The sequence below is a fragment of the Nuphar pumila genome, chromosome 3 (assembly GCF_984573655.1).
Source record: "Nuphar pumila chromosome 3, dmNupPumi1.hap1.1, whole genome shotgun sequence".
NCBI classification, from domain to species: domain Eukaryota; kingdom Viridiplantae; phylum Streptophyta; class Magnoliopsida; order Nymphaeales; family Nymphaeaceae; genus Nuphar; species Nuphar pumila.
Genome location: NC_143251.1, coordinates 121,038,311 through 121,050,862, shown reverse-complemented (window position 1 = coordinate 121,050,862; position 12,552 = coordinate 121,038,311). Strand labels below are relative to the sequence as shown.

The window sequence follows — 12,552 nt, the reverse complement described above, 5'->3', positions numbered from 1 at the left end:
TGATTGCACACTTTTTCTGTGCTGCTGAACACTATCACCCACAATCATTGGGAAACAGACAGTGAGTGATGATCATGTGCAGCAGCACACTTAAGGTGTGCAATCACATTGCACCTGATCTCAATTCGCGGTTGAGGGATATACCCATGGTGTTTGCTCTACTAAGAAGATGACCATACAAAGCAGGTTATATGTCCTCCCACTCCCCCCCCCCAAAAGATGCACTATAGCAAATGTTCCGTGTTCGGGGGTCTGAATGAGCGCCACGTATATAAGCACATGGGACTCGTATCCCCGTGTGTGTCAGCATCACTTAGCATGGGAGTCCGGTGCAGTTGCAAAGACTTAAGTACTATTTCCCGCCATGAAACAATGGTTCAAAAAAAGGATAAAAATGTCCTCCATCTAGAAAAGTGAAACGGCAGTTTGAGATCCTCCATCTAGAAAAGTGAAGTGCCGATTTCAAAAAAGGATAAAAATGTCCTCCATGTAGAAAAAGGAGGATAATGTTAACTCTTTAAAGTCCAAATGTTTCATTTTTGCACTAAGCAATAAACATTTGCACCATCTGTTATAACAGGAGTTCCCTCTGACGACACACTCTCTATTGTCGTCGGAGCACCCTTTATCATCGTCTGCTATTATTGGAGCATCATTTGCCATTGTCTATGCAATGGGAGCATCGTTGCCACCATCAGTTGCATCTACCTTCTGGGTGTTTATCCTTCATTGTCGAATTACCAAAACTCATGGAGTTTTAGTGAGTTTCATTATGTAAACAAATCGATTTGTAAAACTGAATGTTAAATCTTACAACTGGTTGTACTATTCATGCTAAATAACACATATTTTCATACTAAAACAAATTGATTTATACCTATCTACCTTCTGGGCATCGAAAAACAATTAGCATGATTTGCTCTTATGAAGGCTAAACATTATAATGATATATACTTATGAAGGCTAAATTTCTACAATGATTTGTACGTTGGAATGCAACAATGATTTATATATTTAATTCAGTAGTAATTTGTATGTTCGATGCAGCAATGATTTATACGTTTGAAGCAGTAGCGATGTGTATTTATGGTTTATGAAGTTACCACAATTTGTACTTATGTTTACTAAATCGTACAATGATGTTTACTTATAAAGCTCAAACGTTACACTGATATGTACTTATGGAGGTTGTGATTTCTACAACGATTTGTAAGTTTGAAGCAGTAATGATTTATACATTTAAAGCAATAGCAATGTGTATTTATGAAGTTATCTTGCTTTGTACTTAAGTTTGCTAAATCTTACAACAATGTTTACTTATGAAGCCAAATATTGTGACGATTTGTAATATTGGTGATTGTTTAATGAATGAGATAATTTGTAATATTATATACTTGGGGAGGCGGTTGTAAAATATAATGATGCGGTTAAATTTATGTGTTGTGTAGGTTAGCAATGACTAAAGCTCGTAAGACAAGAAAGCCCCCACCGTTCGATGGGATGACTATTGGAGAAATTATCCGTCAGTCCCATATATATGAGCGTTATGAAAGGTACCAAAATATAATGAAGATTGAGAATGATAAAGACAGGGACAAAGTGTTGGAATTATATAATGCGGAGCATTATCCATCAGATATTCAGGTTGAAGAGCAAAGAAAGAAGGATGAGAAAGAACTAAAGATGAAGAAGAAGAAGGATGACGAAGAGAAGAAAAACCAAAGAAAGAAGGAGGAGGAGAATGAAAAGCAAATGAAGAAAAGGCAAATGAAGGAGGAGGAGACGGAAAGGCAAAGGAAGGAGGAGGAGAATAAAAAACAAAGGAAAAAGGGCAAATAAAGACGGAGGAGAAGGAGAGAGAAAGGCAAAGAAAGAATAAGGAGAACGAGGAAGAGAAGAAAAGACAATTAAAGAAGAAAAAGGAGGGAGAGAGGGAAAGGCAAAGAAAGAATAAGGAAAATGAGGAAAAGAAGAAAAGGCAATTGAAGAATAAAAAGGAGAAGGAGGAAGAGAAGGAAAGGCAAATGATGAAGATGAAAGAGGAAAGGCAAATAAAGAAGCATCAGGATAAGGAAGAGAAAGAAAGGCAAAGGAAGGAGAAGGAGAAGAAGGACGAGGAAGAAAAGAAAAGGCAAAGGAAGGAGAAGGACGAGGAAGAGAATGAAAGACAAAGGAAGGAGAAGGAGGACAAGGAAGAGAAGGAAAGGCAAAGGAAGAAGGAGGAGGATGAAGAAGAGAATGAAAGGAAAATGAAGGAGAAGAAAGACAAGGAAGAGAAGGAAAGGCAAATGAAGAAGAAGGAGGATGAGGAAGATAAGGAAAGAGAAAGGAAGAAGCAGGAGAAGGAAGAGAAGAAAAGAGAAAGAAAAAAGCAGGAAGAGGAAGAGAAGGAAAGAAAAAGGAAGGAAGAAGTAGAAAAGCAGAGGAGGGAGGCGAATGAGCAAAGGAAAAAAGAAGTAGAAAAGCAGAGGAGGGAGGTGGCAGAGGAAAGGAACAACAAGAAAGGCAGAGGAGGAGAGAATGAATGGAGAACATGAAAAACAGATGAGGGAGGAGGATGAGCGAATGATGGAGCAACAAGAAAGGCAGAGGATTGAGAGAGGGGATGAAGAGAAGAAAAGTGTGACCAAGGTACATAAATCACTCATGTCTGACATGCTTTACTGTTATAGGTATTATTATGTATAGCGATTACTATAATAGAGATTACTATGTATAGCGATTACTATGATAGGGATTACTATGAAGGATTTATTGTGATAGGTATTATTATGTAAAGCGATTACTCTAATAGTGATTACTATGTATAACGATTACTCTACTAGTGATTACTATGTATAGCGATTACTATGATAGTGATTACTGTGAACGATTTATTGTGATAAGTATTATTATATATAGTGATTACTGTGATACCGATTACTATGTATAGCAATTATTGTGATAGCGAGTGTGCAACGATGATTATATATAACGATTACTATATATAATGACGTGTAGAAGTACAAATGAGACTAATTTTGATTTGATACGAATAATATGCTATTTTGTATTATGAAAAGGTCAGAAGAGAAGTAGAGCACCAGGTGAAAAGCTCAGAAAGCGGTGTCAGTAGCTTGTAGTTATGTCATGATATGTATAGCTGAGTGAATATCAGAAGGATCGATTATGAAATGTGTACTTCGGTGGCCTTCTGGACCAACATTATTTTGAAACGTGCTGGAACACCACGACCTACCTGATAAATAAGTGGAATCATAAGACGAACACATTCCAGTTTGATTCTTTTGAGATCACCATGACCCTAGAAGATGTGATACGAATTACAGGTCTTAAGTGCCATGAAAGTATTGTCCTATTATGGGATTCAAACTATAACGCAAGGGACAAGTGCACAACCCTTCTAGGAATGTCGATGGAGGACTGGGGTCAATGTATTTCTGGTGAAAGCAATTCCACATCGATGAAAGTTTTTTCTTTTCATAATAAATAGAAAGGTCAGTCTGCAACATATGTATCTAAAAGAGCTGACCAAGAGTTATATGGCTTCCTTGTTTATTTTTTTGGTCTTACTTTATTTTCAAATTTGTCTGGTTTGAGGTTAAGTTACCTATGGCTGTAGTTCTTGGAAGACTTAGATGAAGTCGACAACTATGCATGGGGTGTTGTTGTGCTCGCACATTTATACAATCAACTTTACTGTGTGAGTAAGGGTACAAAAATCATCGAAGGGTTTTGGCCATTTGTCCAGGTAATTATTTATTTATTTGGTAGTTGTAGACTAAAATCGTTGAAGGTTATAGTCTTACTAATATATTAATTTTGTAGGACTGGGTGTGGGAGCATATTGTTGCCTTGCATCCTCAGTGTAGCCCTACGATTTGTGGTTTTTCCAAGATCAGCCAGTGGACAAGAATAAATGTCAAGGAGGATAATGCTAAGTTCATTTCAGATGGTCATCAATTAAATGAGGTAAATGGTTTAAAATTATTTATAATCATTTCAGCATTTATCATTCATTAGTATAAATTTTTGAAATGTTTAGCATTCTTAAGTAATCATCACCACAGGATTTTGTTTTCATTAGTACAAATCGTTATCGCATTAGCATTCAGTAGTATAAATTGTTCTAATGTTTAACATTTTTAAGTAATGAGAGTTGCATGATTTTGTATTCCTTAGTACAAATCGTTACCGCTTTAGCATTTGACTTTCATTAGTGTAAATCATTGTAATCTTTAGTATTCTTAAGTAATGATCGTTGCAGAATTTTATCTTCGTTAGTAAAAAGTGTTATCATTTTAGCATTTAGCATTTGTTATTGTAAATCATTGTAATATGTAACATTCATTAGTGTAAATCATTTTAATATAAATCACTCGTTAGTAACAATCGTAATATATTTAGCACTCATTATTATAAATCATTTTAATATTTAGCATTCATTAGCATGAATAATTATATCTATATCTAAACCATAATCTCCAATGTAAAGGTTGTGTGGAGACCGTATGGAGATGGAGAGGACGAGGACCAAGAGATTGTTGCTCAGGCTGCGAGACTGTCTGGCTGCGATATTTGGCTATTTAGTAAATCTAAAACTGAGTTGCACCATGGTAGTCGAGTTCTCCTACAAGCTGACTTGGGACAGTCTACCCCAAAGCAGCCTGTGGAAGTGAGAAAGATGATGAATATTGGTGGGGTCAGGAACGTGAATTGGCATAAACGCTTAAGAGAATAATTGGATAGTTGGTATAAAGAAGGTGTTTGTGCCATAGCATATGATTATAAAGAATGACAATATGACCCCATGCATCGAAATATGGAGATTTAGAAGAAGCAACATGGAAATATTTGAAACCCATGTGTCCCTCCTGTTCCCTATCACGTCATCTCCCAACATAGAAAAAATGTCCATCATTTCCCTCTGGCTACAACAATGATTCTCTCAGTTGCAGTACATGATGAGGAGCGAACACAACTCACAAAAAAGAAGGTAGTCTCCGCTACAAGGTTAGAGATGTTAGAGAAGGAGAATAAGGAGTTACGGAAGCAGGTGAGGAATTTGGAGAGACAAATGCAATCACAATATTGTATACTAGTAGAGATAATTACCACTGGTTTTAATAAGATTTAGGGAACCAAGAGGCTACCAAGTAAAGAGAGTCCACCAAGAAAAAGAAAGAGACGATTTGTATGTCATAGTCCATCTGAGTCGTCAAGTGCCATTGAATAAACATTATGTGATTTTTTTATCCTGATAATTATTTGTTGTAATTCTATAATTTTTTTTTGTAATTCTATAATTCTTTTTTGTAACGTGACATTCTATAAATGTATAATTCTTTTTTTAATAAGTGTAACACACAAGTGCCGCTGAACAAATCATTGTAATATTCAGCCTTCATAAAAAAAATCAAAGAAGCAGTTAGCGTTGTGTATTGCAAAAATTATGATTAAATCGCGATATTACATATTGATATCATTCACAAATACAAATAAAGATATATCATTGTCGTAATAACTTCATAAATATAAATGGACGTCCCAATAATTATTTTTTTGTAATTCTGTAATTCTGTAATTCTGTAATTCTTTGTTGTAATTCTATAATTCTTTTGTGTAACGTGATATTCTATAAGTGTATAAATCCTTTGTTGTCCTATCTCGATTTGCTTTTATGAGCATTGTCTATGTGAACGATATGTCGTATCGCGATTTACATAAATACTGATTCATAAAAGGCAGAAACGAAAAATAATAAACAAATCAATACGATGTTTAGACTTAGTAAACTATAAATCGAGGTAACTTCATAAATACAAATCGACGTAACTTCAAAAATACAAATCAACATCGTTCACAAAGACAAACAAAGATATATCGTTGTCGCGGTAACTTCATAACTACAAATCGACGTGATTTACAACCACGTTCATTTACAAAAAATATGAGTATTTAGTTACAATACATCATGACCAATGGTTTAACTTAGATACAATACATGACCATCATCATCAAAGAAAACATACATCATCATCAACATCACCCCCACGTCCAAATAGTGATGTGCTTCGAGTGCAATCCTATTACGATTTGCTTATTCAAGCTTTGTCTATGTGAACGATATATCATATCGCAATTACACAATGACTGATTCATAAAAGGCGAAAAAAAAAATAATAAACAAATCGACACAATATTTAGACTTAGTAAACTATAAATCGTCACCAGTTATAATTCTTTTTTGTAAATGGCAAATGAAAGGATATTTTTTAATTAATGCGCAATGTAATTTATTTGCACGTGGTTTTTTAAAATGAGCGGTATGTGAAATGATGTTTTCTTTATAAATAAATGACATGTCACACAAGTTCAAGAGGGTGTCGCTTCACTTTGCTTCGTCAGTAAGGAACAAATGAACTGACATATCCTTTATAAACAACGTGCTTATGTGTTGAACATATAACCTGCTTTGTTGCAAAGGGGGTATCGATGGCGATGAAGGAGACAATGACAACTACACGGCCAACAACGACGATTCAGGCATATATTTTCCAAACCTCGTGACGAGTTTCTTCAAAATTTATCTCTTTATAATGTTCGGTCTTCAAAAATAAAAATCATAAAAGCGATTAGTGTTGTGTATAATGAAAATTATGATTTGCTTTTATGGTCTTCTTATTGAGATTTACACAATGATTGATAAAAGCTTGAAACAATTTGTACGTATGAAGGCTACGTGCTATCGCGATTTGCTTTTATGGGCTATGTCTATATCAACGATATTTTCTATCACGATTTATAGAAGTATTCTAGCATAATCTGTACAGCCATGGACATAAAACGGAAACGATTTGTCCTATCGTGATTTGCGTTTATGAGTTTTGCTTATGTAAACGATATGTCCTATCGTGATTAGGGATTAAGGTCTAGGTTTTAGGTTTTTATGTTTTAAGGGTTTAGGGTTTAAGGTTTAGGTTTTAGTTTTTTGGGTTTTAAGGGTTTAGGGTTTTAGAATTTAGAATTTAGAATTTAGGGTTTAGGGTTTAGGGTTTTAAGGGTTTAGGGTTTTAGAATTTAAGGTAGTCTCTTTATTGGATTTTCACTTGACTTCTTTCAACCTTCCTTAGAACAAACATATGTCTTTCTCACCACGACACTCTGTGCATTTTTTGACCAAGAATACCTTCTAACACTGAATCCAAGTTTTAAGGCATAATCATTGTAAAATTTATATGCAGCTTTCTCATTATTAAACTGCATTCTTTCTATGGGAATAGAGTCAAGTGTACTATCATATACATTCTCAGTGCCTGCACCTTTATCAAGTGTACTATCATTATCGTCTACCGCATTATCGAATTGCATTTCTTCTAGTGAAACATTCAAGTCAAGAGTGAATCCAATGCATGCATCCTTCTTATCATGTGCATCATTAGTGCACATGTTCACTTCTTCAGGTGCGTCATTTGTACATATGTTCACTTTATTATAACTTTCCAATGATTGAGACACATTATCTTCACTATAACCAGATGATAAGCTCATCACTATCATAAGCAAGATATCAATTTGCGTTAGACGGCGCATATGTTTACTATAATTTATTCAAGATGCATATAACAACGGATACCGATAAGGTTAAGCAAGTCAAAGAAATGATTGAATGAATCACAGTATAAAAGTAACAGTGATTTGTTATTTTCTTATACTATGCAACGAGTTATTATTTACCATGACAATAAAAGAAATGAATTATCATATATGTGTGTTGATAATAGTGATTCACGTGACAACAATTTAATTATATCTACGACGTTGTGAAGCGATTTCAATAGAAATCGCTAAGTGAGCAGTGATTTGAATACACAAATCACCACCGCAAGCGCGCAACAATGTATTTTCACATGCACACATTTTAAAATCATACTACAAATATCTTACAAATTGATACTAGAAAATACATAATATCTTACAAATCGATATACATATCGCATAATATATTACAAATCGATACAGCAATTCAGTATAATAGCTTACAAATTAACACTACAAAACACATAATATCTTACAAATTGATATATTACAAATCGATACAGAAATTCAGCATAATAGCTTACAAATGGATATTAACAAACAAGACAATATCTCACAAATTGGTAGTATGTTAATGCAACTGTGATTTGTGTTACATTGCATATACTGAGTGAATGGACGATACCGGATGGGGTAGAGTCCCTTCCTCGCATCTGTAAACAAGCATTCTTGTTAATAGGTCCTAACATCTTACAAATATCTTTAATTTTCTAACTGTCGAAAAGACAACATCCACCTGCAATAACAAAACAATGCCTTAATGGCACTCACGATGACATACGTTCTTCAATAATTGCATGATGACATGGAAAGGTACTCACGACGCCTTAATGGCACTTGTTGAAATATTTGTGCGTCATTGTTTTTTTCCACACTGCCTAATGAAAATGAAGAAGAGAAGTCTGTAAAAAGAGATGGCCGAAAAATGTCCCTATGACACCCACCAATGATCAAACCAATAGATCGATTTATAGTTATTTCCATGAGGTAGAAACGAAGCCAGAAATGTTTTGTAACATAAGGCAGGAACGAGAAGGCGGCAATGTGTTTTAACACAAGCTAAAAACCAAGGCGGGAACCTGGACTCGAGACGACAATAAAGGCTGCTCCGGCGGTAGCAGACGATGGTAAAGGGTGTGTCGTAAAAGGGAGCTCCTGTTACAACAGATGATGTGTGGTCAAAGAGTGATCTACTGGTAGCATAGGAGTTTACTGCTTAGGGCGAAAACGGAATGTTTGAACTTTTTGAAGAGTTAAGATCATCCTCCCTTTTCTGGATGGAGGACATTTTTCTCATTTTCTCAAACTATCGTTTCATGACGAGAATGACAAAAAAGGGTACTTAAGTCTTTGCAATCGCATCGAACTCCGACACTAAGTAATGCCGACACACACAGGGATACGAGCCCCATGTGCTTATATATGTGGTGCTCATTCGAACCCCCGAACACGCACTGTAGCAAACCCTACGTCTTCAAGGGAGAACACACAACACCCTCCCATGACCATAGGTACAACCAATGTTGTCAGATCCATATCGGCCTTGAATCCTTTGGTCAACGATTCAGGTGAATCAGCCCGATACTAATTCTCAAGTGAATCATTCTGAATAGGGTAAAAAATAATTAAAAAAATATTTTGTGTCAATTAGAATATGACACTTGTTAAAACCACTAAAATGATATTAAATTTTAATAACTTTTTTTTACATTTATTAAAAAATAGCTGAGTCAGGTTGGTACCGTATTGATTTTCTGCCGACATGATAAGTATCGGCAGCACCGACACTGACAACATTGGGTACAACAGATTAATTAAGACCCAGCGCGTCCAGGTTTCCAATCTCGAATGAGTTTATCCATGTAATAATTAAAAAGGAAAAAAGAAAACTTGTCTCACTAATTTTCTGGCTCATGTTGTAGATTCAAACTCCCAGTTATGCACTGGCTGTTACACCACCGGTTGCAGGACTTTGTTTGGCTTCTCAAAATTCCAGATAAGTATTTTTCCAAACTTGGCCTACATATCTGGACAAGTATAGGCACATATGTATCCAAAAACCAGAGGGGGGAGCCGATTAGTCCTCACAAACATGATGTGTATGATTCGACGCATCCAGAAAAACCGGAAAAGTTAAGAAATTGCATTATAAAGCACAGAAAATCCAACATATCCCGGATTTATATGGAGAAGTGAGCGCAGCCAAACACCCCCAAAGTACAAACGAGTCCAACCATCCTTTGTGAAAATGACACTTGTGTTTACAAAAAGGTCGACGTATTCAAGATGGAAAAAGAGATACTTGTGATGAGAGGTCATAGCTATGGTCATTTTGTGAAAATGATCCATCATTCTGCATGCTGCTCAACAATACATTGCACCAACCATCCTTTCCCCATAAAAAGAGGATGCCTTTCTGGTGCTTATCAATGAAATTACTGGTCCCTGTGGTCATACTCTTATGCTAAGCAAGGAGAACGTATTTCACTCAACTCATTTCTAGAGAGAGAGATTTCACTCACAACTCATTTCTAGAGGGCGAGAGATGTTACCTTTTGTTGTTGATTTCTGCTTCTTGAGTTGTGATCTCTTTCCCTGCTCAAAAGTTGACTTGTCTGCTGCAAAAGATGAGCTATGCGAGATGTTGATTGTTGAAATGTTAATGGAAGAAGCAGAAGCTATCAATTCTTTCTAAAAACAGGCTTATGAGCTCGTATGGTTACTTGTACCTATTTTTGCTCTCGTATTGGGATTCGCAATAGGAGTATCAGCAATTGCGTGACTAAAAAGAAAGGAAATACAGTGACTGAAGTGGCGGCTTCGAAGGTTGGCAGTAAAATCATAACTATTAGACCCCTCAATCTTCCACCAATTGAAGCTCTTTCCACTGCAAGTGAAACTGAAGATCAATGAGGGGAAGGTGTGCTCCCCAATCTCATCTGCAGGAGGAGCTCATGGCAGAGGCCAAATATTATCATTCTCTCTCTCTCTCTCTCTCTCTCTCTCTCTCTCTCTCTATATATATATATATATATATATATATATATATATATATATATATATATATATCTTTTGGTGTAACTGTCTTTTATTGGTTTATTGGTGAGCTACGTCGGCTCCTTTTGGTTTTGTGGATGATCACACGCTCACTTGTTTTATCAAACTACAAGAGAAAGCTAATAGATAGAATAATGGTTGACTGAATTTACTGAAAGCTCCCTATTGCCTGATAAAAGACACATAAAAGTTGCATTCCGAATTGACATGCTACCAGCAACTGCACTGTTGCCTTCCCCATCATGTTATTTTGAATTTTTGATGTCTCCAGCAATGCTGTCAAAATCGTTTTCTGAATCGAATCGATTTCCAAAAAGATTCAGACAATCAATGTCAATTGAATTGAAAGGAATTAATTGGTTTTCAAAACTATTAAAAATGTGAGCCTGAATCTAATCGGTTTGAACTAGGGGTGTCAACAGGTCAGGTTTGGTTAGTACCCAGGTGAAACCAAACCCAGACCTGATTTGAGATTATGGTATCGGCCCCCATAAGAGAAATCTTACCCGGATCCTATAAGGTTTTCATGAACCAGACCCGGTAAAAAATACTTTTTTATCTCTTTTACACTGAAAATGTGCTGATCTTAGTCGGAACTCAGTCACCCGGGTCTAGTATGAAATTTCACAAACCATACCTGACTCCATGTATTAATCAGACCCTTCAGGTTCAACCCAGATTCTATTTATCACCAAACCCTGACCCTATAGGGCATGATACGGGTCGGGTCTGAGTCAAACCTGACCCATTGACACCCCTATTTAATTTGAATTGGACCATTTAATATTTTGATTGTATAGAAAATCAGAAAAAAAATTTAAAATTTATAAAAAACAGAAAATTGGTTGATTCATGCTGTATCAATTCAATACGTAGCGATACAGCCAATCAAATAAAAATCAACTGATTTTCTTAATCCCTTGAAGGTCGTTACAAGGTAGTCGTAGGCAATTGACCCCAGAATATATAGAATCGTTTTGAGCCCAGTTTGATTTGATTCTTATAACATGGTCTGTATTCCTTTTGTTATAAGAATAACAATAGTACGTAGTAGTAGTAATAATAATTAATATTAATAATATATAACAATAATAATTAATATTAATAATAACAATTATAATTATAATTATGTGATCATCAGCATCACTACAAGCATCATCTTAATTTGTGTTGTCAAGGTGAGGCTTGCATCATTATGCAATTTGCATGATATCACAACTCAAAAAAAATATATATTAGGTAGCAGTTGGAATAGATCTACACATATTCCCCCAACTCTCATTCCCAATTCAAAACCAAGTTTTCCCATGGGATATTAAAGAATAAAAGACATAGATTGAAATTTAGCATAGGTCAGCTGCAAATGTCTATCTAAAGTGCTGATTCTGAAAATGGGTACCTGAGCTTAAACCCTAGATGCAGGATCCGATTTCATAGACACCACCAGCTACCACTTTTATATGCTTGTTAAGGGTAGGGACACTATAGGTTCGGATCCGAAACAGCTAAATACATGGGGATTCGGATGAGAATCCGATCGGAACAGCTAAATACACGGGGATTCGGATCAGAAACAGATCCAACAACTAAAATTGCAAAACCCTGGTCATGGATCAAACCCATAGGGCAACCTTTTGACCTAAGCTCAGTTTCCCAGGTCCATGACTTGGGGGATAATCCTTGTCACTCTGCCTGCCCATTAGGGTTATGGGTTAATTGGAGAACTGGGGTGCAATGCCACAAATCTCATTCTTCAAAAAAAACAAAAAAAAATTATGGTGAGGGAAAATCTTATGATATATATTTTGAAATTGTTCTTTTTTGGGGGGAATATCAAGAAACGTAAAAATATAAAAATATATTAAATTGTTAATAAAATATAAATAACATAAAATG

At 35.6% G+C, this 12,552-nt stretch overlaps 1 long non-coding RNA gene across 1 annotated transcript; it reads right to left on the bottom strand.

The window, feature by feature from the left end:
• Positions 1 to 9,925: 9,925 nt before the first annotated feature.
• LOC149843511 (uncharacterized) lies at positions 9,926 to 10,451 on the bottom strand. The gene is made up of 3 exons (XR_016431144.1): positions 10,329 to 10,451; positions 10,152 to 10,214; positions 9,926 to 10,044 (listed from the first exon to the last, which is right to left on the bottom strand). It is a non-coding gene; the product is annotated as an uncharacterized LOC149843511 (long non-coding RNA).
• Positions 10,452 to 12,552: the final 2,101 nt, after the last annotated feature.